Source organism: Pleuronectes platessa, chromosome 8 (genome assembly GCF_947347685.1).
Source record: "Pleuronectes platessa chromosome 8, fPlePla1.1, whole genome shotgun sequence".
NCBI classification, from domain to species: Eukaryota; Metazoa; Chordata; class Actinopteri; order Pleuronectiformes; family Pleuronectidae; genus Pleuronectes; species Pleuronectes platessa.
Genome location: NC_070633.1, coordinates 12,008,627 through 12,018,890, shown reverse-complemented (window position 1 = coordinate 12,018,890; position 10,264 = coordinate 12,008,627).

Here is a 10,264-nt window from a genome sequence, read left to right as displayed (position 1 = left end):
ATTCTACCCCAGAAGTGCTGGGGACAGTAGAGATATACAGAGCCATAAAAATCTCCTGATGTTTGGCACGGCCGCAGGAGTAAAAAGCTTTTTTAATGTTTATTTCAAGCATAAAATATGAACACCAACAATCTAAGGATTAACAAGACTAGATCACAACCTAGTGTGTGGATGGAGCTTGGCTACGTCCTTTTCATTATTCATCATTGAGGATGAAGGTGTTACTGATCACATTAATGGTGGCTCTTTGTAGGTCAAACATCTCAGTCATTTGTTGCATATTAAAATGTGTTGTAAAAAGGCAGATACAATAAGATCCTCATGACGTTGTCGCCCTTTGGTTTTGTTTATTTGCTTGTCAGGGAAATTGCAACTTAAAGTCTGTTTAATATTCACTTGATTCTGACATTTGTGTCACACATGCAGCATTTCCAGATAATTGTCTAGAAAATTCGGTGTGGCAGAGCATGTCTGACTGCAGGGTGCTTAGGAATGCATTGCGATCAAAGACCACGAGCATCCAATGACTTTTGTAATTGAGTTCAAATAAGTTTGAACAGACAATAATGAAAGCTAACAGTATTTATTTTCTATGATCTGCTTTCATAAGCCTCACTGCTCTTTTCTCTCTCTTCACATAACGGACACGGGTCCAAAAATTAGGTCAACAGGCAAAAAATACTTTATAAGTCATGTGATGACTGTGTGTATGTCAGAAGGCAAAATACCTTGTGTAATATTTCTCTGTCTCTTTCTCTATTTCTCTCCCACTCTTTCTACAGTTTTGACACACAAGACTAAACAGAATGTTGTGCATTTAGACCATCAACACTTTGATGGGACTTGTCAGGATAAGTGAGCCTCATGTAAAATAGCTTTACTTAGTATTTACCCATAATGTCAGATAACTAGGAATTTTTGAGGGGATATGAATAACTAACACTCCAGTAACGTCAGCTACAATTACATTTTCCAAACTAACTGGTGAAGCAAATCCACATCATAGACTGTAAATAAAGACTGACCACATGACAGCTCCCCAAAAGTGAAGCCAAAGAGTTTAGATCGCTCCCTGGTGGCTGTCTGCAGTATAGGTCATCAACCTCACCTACTCCGTGTAAGCTAATGGAACATGAACCGAACTAAAAAGTCTAAGTACACATCAAGCAAATTTCTCTCAAAGATGGTTTACCTCCTTTAAGGTTGTTCTTATCACACTAATGTTTGTTCACGTTAAAATGTTTCCTGTAAGTTTTGTTTCATTTGAAACGCCATGATTGACAACTGAGACTGACTCGTGAGTGGCAGAGCGTGTGTATCTTCAGTACCTCGATACTGCAGCTCCATCCCCCTGATTAACACTGTGCTGATTCTGGTTCCAAATACTGGCTTCAGCACAAAATGCAGCATTCAGATACCAGATATTTTGGCTTCATTTCTGGATTGGGGGACGAGTCTTCCATCTTCCATCTTTATATACTTCTATATCTTTAGTCCTTATCCTGAACGCTTGTCCAGTTATAATGCTAAAAGTAAAGCATGTTGTTCTAAAATATAAACAATAAAGCACTGTACTGACCTTTTGCATGCTACAGGAGTCCTGATTTCATCCCTCAAGTGCTAGTTAGCGTGCTGCGAGAGGAGGTGCTCTCAGGTTTTAGAAGTTCGAGGACACCGCAGATCTGACAGCATTTGGCAGCTCATTCCGCCACCGGGAAACCAAAACAAAAACTCTGAACTGTGACGGCCTTTATCCGCAGGGATGGCATTGCCAGACAAGAGTTGCGATTTCAGCCAATGAAACTGGCAGCTATTGGCTGAAAAGACTGCTTATGTCTGCCTCTGTCTGACATCGTAGATGTATTATTAAAAAAAGGACTATGAATATTGACAGATTTTCAGGCAAGTGGTGCTTTACGAGAGTCGAAAGCTTGACGGAGATAGCAGCCGCAACTGTGACCGTTGAATTAGAGAAAGCAGCCTATGAAAAATGTAAATTGAGGCTTCAGCTTTAAGCCCTTTTTTGAATCTTTACACAGTAAAACAGAAGCTCATTATTCATGCCTCCCTCCTGCAGTTGAACTTCACATCTGAACATAGCCTTGTTGCAGACGTATCTGCAGTGTGAATGCATCCACTTTTCCAAACAAGAGCTCTTCACCGTCATTTAGGCTTTCATCATCTAAACTTCAAGTTTTCCAAAAATGCAGTTTTACTTCTAAAAGTGCACTGAGTCTGATCCAAAAAGCCGTGCAGACATAAGTGTGTGAGATCTGTCACATGCTCTCTGCAGCAATACTGACAGAAAATGTTGTACGTTGTATTGAAGAATGAGATTTAAAACCATCAGGGGAGAAAAGAGTAGTGGGAAATTGTATCAACGTAAAAATACATCTTCTGCTGCTAGGAAGATATTCTACCAAAGAATAAGCAACAGTACTTGTGTAGAAATGTACTGAGATATAGTAAGTTTAAGTACATCACAAATTGTGGTCAATATCATATACTACACTTTTAAAAACATTAAATAAAAAGCAAAGTTTTAGACTACCAGGTGCATATGCATTAGTTTCTGCTGATCCCATAATGATACCAAAAGAGACCAGTCAGGCACTTTTCATTCTGTGTATACAACCAGGGTCATGCCTTCCCCAGAGAGGAGCGGCCCCTCCAGCAGCTACACATCATGATGCTGCAGAACCACCGGCAGCTTCTTCTCTGCTGCTGCAGCTTATGGTTTGTTGTGTTAGGACAAGGTTAAACAATTCTTTCATTTGTCATACAAGTATTATGGCCTTTCATATTGTGTATACATTATAGATATTTATCTATCTTGAATTATTATAACCCAATCATTTGTCATTGTGTGTGTGTGTGTGTGTGTGTGTGTGTGTGTGTGTGTGTGTGTGTGTGTGTGAACTTGCATGAACTAGAGTTGAGTTGGGCCTGATTCAGTGCACTTACATAGTAGAAGGGGTTTCATGGGACACATTTTTTCCCCCATTAAATGTAGCTAGTGAGCAAATTATTTGAATATTCAGTGTTGTAACCTTTTTCCTGTAATCTTCTGCATCAAGCCCATGAGGGTTTATAAGCAATTCTCCTTAACCCTCCTTCAGCAACTTTGATTTGTATCTTTTGAATTTATTTTACATATGGAAATATATCAAACTCGAAGAGTTTAGATCCAAATCGAATACTTAACTACCTAAATCTAACTATACCCTTTAGTTTTTTTTACTCTTAAGACTTTGACTTAAATGTATCAAAGTGAAATATGTAATCCACAAGTTAAAAACCCCTTATTTTAAATGTACTCCAGAAATATGTTATTACACCAACAACAGAGTGTCATCCCCGCATATAAGCCCATGCATGGTAACATCTATCATGAAATTTTAAGGAGTACCATTTATGGGAGTATGATTAACATGCAATAACTCCTTCACAGCGTACTGAAATCCTTGTAAACTACAACCCCTCTGGGCTCAGGGCTTTATATTCTCATACACCTAACATGTTGACTCAAACATAGTAAAAATAATTTAAAAGCACCAAATAGGGGGACACTATCTGGAATGAAGGGGTCTGTTTTGGTAGTATGTTCTCAGATATGCGAAGCATGACAGTGACATGCTGCACACAGGGTGTGAGCATGTGAAAATGTCGTCTCTGGTGAGTCGCTAAGTCCCTTTAGTGACTTCACTGACCAAGGCACCACAATGTCTGCTGTCCCCTCACTCCCTCGGGCCTAAAATCATGTGGATGCGTCTGTGGATTTAAGAGCATGCATATGCGCATCTCAAATCATAGCTTGGCCCGTCCTGAAAAACTGGCTCCACCCGACCTGAGGTTATAAAAGCAACTATGTACTCCAGAGATGTGCTCTAGTCAGTTTTTATGGCCAAAGAAAATGTCTTCACCTCTTAAAAAATATTTTACTTCTCACACATGCAACGCTGATGCTATTCGTCGCTACCGCAAACCAATCGCAATTATCCCAAAGTTCTCATTTATCATTGTGTCAAGCGAATTTTTGTTTCCTGCCTGCAGTCGACCGTATGTTAGCTCTGAATGTATGAGGACACTCAGTTGATTTATGCTCTGTTTTGTAGGACTTGAAGATTGCTGAGTGAATTGTGAGGGGTCAGTTCTTTGCCCTGACGGCTTTCTCAAAATAATGGAAATGAAATACATTATTGATAAAGAAAACATCTACGGTCATATGACATGCAGTGAGAATCAATTCACAGAATATCAATAATATAAATGTGACTTTGGTGATTTGAACCCAATATGGGATGGAGGGATCAAGGGTTAATCATATAATAAATGATGCATTTTGGACAAAAAGCAGGATAAACTCATTCCACACATTCCTTTTTCCCCTCCTCTTCTACAGCATCATAAGATCCAGTCACAACAGTAACATCTCATTTTAGCTGAGTCTTCTAAGGGCAGGACTGTACTGCTGATAAACAGGTGGACTCTATAGCTCTGAATGTGTTCAGGGGCTGCACCCTTCAGAGGACGCAACCTGTCCAGACCACAAAGACTGCCTCCATCGTAGGCCACGTAGGCCGCAAAGGCTGAACCGAAATTTGACAGCCTTGTCTACAGAGGCTTTCCGTGATCAGCGTCACCAGCTCGTCTCACCCTTATTGCTGTTGCCTAGCAAAAGAGCTGACATTGGACACAATGAGAACGTTTTAATGCCACTTAACATCTGTACCACTGAGACCTGGGTCATAGCTTTCTATGTAAGAGTTTGTTTTATTATGTTTTCTAGATTGTACATCATTTTATTCACTAACCTTTGTTTCCATGGCTAGACTAGTACACACATGGTTAACGATCGTGGTCATGGTAAAGGTTTATCATTGACTGTTGGAAATGGGAATTGAACAGCGGTCTCCCAAAAAAACACAACAATCCCAATACATCCATCCAACCCGACCCTTTGTGGACTTTGTTGCTGTATAACAAAGATGGAGAACATCTGCCCTACAACCCACGAGGCGATTCATAAACACAGAAAAATAAACTCTGCTGTGAAATTCTTATAACAGTAGTTCTTTTTGGTGATAAAATGAAATAACAACAAACAGTAGACTGACATGTCCTTCAGGGTGGTCCCTTCAGGCTATATGCCTGTCAGCGAGAGTCAGGGTGAATGAAACACTCGCTAGTTGATGTGGAATGACGTGGTTTTCAAGAGAAATGGAAAAATTATAATTTTGTTGTTGTAGAAAAGTCGATGTTTGCAGGTTGGGGGACGCACTAACAGTGATGAAAAAGCTAAAATTTACTTCTTGAGTTACAAGGACAAATGTGTCATAAGATGTCCAACAAGCAGCTTTCACAAGTCTTCATTCTAACAGAGATAATGTTACACTGGCCAGGTTGGTTTCGAGTGAGATGATAACTTGAAACCTCAGTCACGGAATATGTGATGCCTGATTTGTTGATGCTTCAGAGCAGCTAAACCACAGAAAGGAAAATTGTTCCAAAGCTTCAGTTTATCCCAAAGAACTGTTGAGGAGGAACCACATGACACAGATAAGGACACCACAAGGAATTTCCAGTTTTTTCTCTCTGGCCTGCAATGAAACAGCAGACCGCCCAACTAATCTATTATTGTTTATGGCCCTGATAGGGAGACGGTACTCCTGTGATATAACAATGTCACCTGACCTCACCTCATCCTTTTGCTCCTGTCATAATTACTATGGCTACAAAAGGGCTTCATTACTTATTTTCCAACATTGTTTCGGGGTATTTACTGAAAAGACAGATGATGACAAATGTAACGTTAGCCCTGATTCATCCAGAAGTTGGTAGAACTTTCTGACCCAGGCACTTTTTTCAAGAAACTAAAGAGCACATTTTTGCTCTGTGAACATATTATCCCAAGAACAACTTGAGTTCTTCAAACTCTGTAAAAATGTTAATTTAAACTCAAAGATAAGCTGATTGATTTTGGTTGTTGAATGTCGAAGGTCAAGGTCATAGTTACCTCATTTTCTTGTGAATGTGATATATCAGGGACTCCAATAGGGAATTCGATCTGGCACAAACATTCACTTCGACTCAATGATGACCTGATTAGGATTTGGGAGGTCAAAGATCATGGTGGCTTCATAAACATGTATAAACCTCTTGATCCTGATATATCAGGTCTGCCTTTAGGGAAATCCTACACATTTTGACCAGTTGTCACTTGGACTCGAAGATGAAGTGATTTTGGTTGTCGAAGGTCAAAGGTCACATTGACCTCATATGAGTCCGGCAAAGAAATGTAGTTGGACAGAGCCTGCACTGGTTGGCAGAGGCATGTAGCCGCAGGGCAGTAATTCTAGTTCGGTTTATTTCTTACATTTCTACTTATCTCTTACCCACTTGTTCCTGCTGCATTTTCAGAAGTTAATGAGGTTTAAGTGGCTCCTGATGTTTGAGACCAAAGGCGGATAACACATTGGCTGTCCATTGTATTTGTGTAGAGTATGTACGGCTCCTCAGAACAGACTCTCACTCATAACTGCATACATCTGTTACTGGTTTTCTGCGATGAAAAATGCATTCTGGCTTCGGTTTACATGAGGTCAAGAGGATTTTGTAAGGGTGGTCACAGACCACGTTAAGTACGGACAGTCAGCAGGGACTGTTGTGAGCTACCGCTTAATTTCAAGTGTCAACCGGATGTTTCTAAAAGTATTCCTCTATTTTCTCCATGTTGCTGGTGTCAGAGTGGAGGACCTATGTTTTAAGTGTCAATAAGTGGGCACGTCAACACAGATGATACAGAGAGTTTGCTGTGTAATAACGCCATTTAGAATGTGCCCATAAGCTCTGTCCTCTTCTTCCTTTCCTATAATGGCTCAATTATTTGACAAAATAACTGATGTTATTTGCCTTAGCCAGCTCCAGTGTATTGTATTCTTAATGGTGAGCAATTTAATTTGTTGATGGCTTTGTCGTTTTTGCAACTTTCTTTAGCCAACCTTGTGTCCTATGTAATACTGCAGTATAGGGCTGTTTGGTTTAAGGTGTGATTACTACTTGATGCATATTGTTCACAAAGATTCAGGAATTGACTTTTGACAAATTTATCAACCAACACCATCGCTCCTTTAAAGTCCTAACCCTAACCCTAACCCATTGAGAAGAAACACAAATGCAAAGATGAACGATAGTCACATTTTTTTGGAGTGTCCCATCAAGGGCGGAAATTCCTCGTCCTGACCCGTCACTGACAGACTTGTCATGCTGCTCGCGACCACCATGTAAATGCTCTTTTATCTCTTTGACACCACAGTCCTTTCCCCCAGAATTCCTTGTCATGCTCTCGCTGTTTGCCAAATAGGAGACAGAGATGCTTGTCGGTTGAGTAAATGAAAACCTAATATGGCGCATCGGATATGGATGTAGGGAGGCTGGAGGGCAGAGGAAACCAACAACAAATGTGTCTGAGTAGGTGTGTGTGGTCTCTCTGTGGGCTTATGGTTAATGTCCGATGAGAAAAGAAGTATACAACAGTGAAGCCCTGACTCAACAGAGGAGCGCAGCATGTGGAATGGAAGCTATGAGTTATGTTTAAAACATATCTTACTCCAGCGTGGCCAGTGCTTTCCATCAGACTCATGTCAGCAGCTGCCGCCATATCAGACAAATGGACACAAATTACTCCATTTACGATGAGGTGTTTCCTCATAGTTGTCATGGCACCATTAGTCATGATTATTTTTCCAACAGAAAGCCAGACTGCAGCATTTTTGCAATGCCTGTGGTTTGAACAGGATAGAATCCTTTCAAAGAAAATCTGTTTAGATTTAATTAGCATTAATAAACACTTTTTAGATAAGAAAAAAAGGTTAATTACTTAAAAGAGACGTTATCAAACCCATAAACCAGCTCCGACTTTTACAGCTTCATATTTAGGTTAAGGCTGTTGAGTGGAGACACATGCTATCAACGGGAACCTCTCCTGGAGAAAATCTGTACAGTTAATACTGCAATCCAAACATTAATCACAAGCCCCCTGTAGTTGTTCACCTCCATCTCGTGGAGGTTATACAAGGGCTTGGCCAGCGTATATACTGTTTAGACAGTAACCTTTCCTTAATATTACAGAGCACACATTCTCCAATCACCCATGACAGGATGAACTGAAAACGAAGCAGTTTGTGCTGGCCGGGGTGGATGGGATAAATCATTTATGTACTAACACAGTGAAGGATGAAGAAGCCAGTTATTATTGTCAGGGAATGAGAGCAGTGATGGAGAAGGGCAGGGCAGAGTGTGGCAGAGCGTGTCTCCTAAACAGATGGGATATAAAGATGGACGACATGACGGCCCCAAAAAGTGAAGCCAAATCATCTCCATCTCCCCTTGGTGGCTGCCTGCAGTATATGTCGTAAACCCTGCCTCCTTCATGTTAGTGGATTGGACATGGACCAAACTAAGAAGTCAAAGTATTCATTGATTAAATTTGTTCAAAGACGGATTATGTCATTTTCGGTCATTCTTGTTCAAATGTTATCTGATATTTTTGGTTTTATTCAGTTATTTGATCCTATAAGAATGGGGTGACATGTCTCTGTTGACAGGTGAGACTGACTGACTTTGTATTGGCACCACCTCAATACTGCTGCTACACACAACGATGACTACAACGCAGACTCTAGTTCCAAATGACATCAAAAGTGCAAGATGGCAGCACACGTATCAGAGAAATTTCGGCTTCATTTTTGTACATATATGTACAGATGCTTTGTCCATATTTATATACCCTCTATGGTCCTAAACTGTGCAGCAAAGCATTTGTCTTGCAATCCCAAACATCAGTCACAGGACACTTTAACATATTAACCGAAGCATTGTAAAAGTCTGTGTTAGTATCTTGCACATTCCTTTTTCGAGTCCATCCAGACAGCCAGCTGTGGCTTTGATTCTTTCATCATGTTGTTGTTGCTGGATCAAAGGTTATTCTTGTCTTCCTCCGTCATTTGTCACTTTCCTTTTTGACCCTCTTCACCCCGCGTTCCAGACAGTGGTGGCTACAAAATGTGGTGTAATCACTGTCTTTTTGTAATTTTTTTTTTTTATATTGTTGGCAAACTATGCAGTGAAGCACTGTTGTAACTCACTAATGTCCCCAGGTCTTAGCTTTTGTGTTGGAACCTTCGTATGCACCTCGTTGCTTTGGGGGGGGGGGGGGGGCAAGGGGCATTTAAACTTTCTCATCGTGTCCAACTGCAGGTCTGTTGCCAAGCGACAGCAACAAGCTGGTGACATGATCGCGGAAAACCTCTGTAGACGATAATGTCTCATTTCAGCTCTGCCTGTGGTTCCCCTGAATGAAGCAGCCACTGAATTGGGATATAGCTCAGGAAAATTTACATGATTAAGTTCCAGTCTGGAGACTTCTTGGACCTTTTTTGTGAACTTGCGAGTCTTTGTTTGGAATTGTGTTTCTGTTCTCGAACTTTTAGAAAGACTTTCTACCTTATGGGCTTTTCATTTTGTTGCTTTTTTAACATTCCTTGTGTTTAGCTTTTGTATTTATATCTTTGTTGGCTCTTTGAGTTCTTTACCTGAGTACCTGTTTTACTCTAAAGCTTTATTTCCCTGTGTGTCCTTCTCACTTTCCCACTGTCTTTATCGGGTTTCATTCCATTGATGATCACCTTCCTCAATCATATTAGTTTCACCTGAGTCTTGTCAAGTAGTGAATTTAATCCATGTGTTTCCTCTTCCTGTTCGCCAGTTGGCCTCATCAACACTGAGTGTTCCAGTGTGTGTTGTTCCCCCTTATTCATCTTGTGTTTTTCACCTTGCTTTTTTATGTTTTAGGACCCTTGCTGTTTTTGTCTGCCATCCTCTTCTCCGACTTGCTAAGTCCAAATTGAAAACTTTGTTTCCTGTCCTTGTGAGTTATCCGCATTTGGGTTCTGACTTGTTTTTGGATGTGACAGAAAATGGTCTCACTCAGCTGGTACAGTTATGCTAATCTTTTCAATTAAGGTATCCTTAGTTGCTTAGGATGCAATAGTCAATGAGCTTTACAAGTGAATTCAAATTAAAACAAATAGTAACCCAGGCTGAAACAGTCTCTTTCCTCTGTACTCTGTCAAACACTCTTTATAACTTTTTGTCACAAGAGCTCAGCGTGTTTTTGCACCAAAGAGGAATAAAGAGAAAGTAAAGTTCCTCATGTACTTTCAGGAAATGTAATTTAAGCCTTACATGCTCCCTCCTCGCTTGT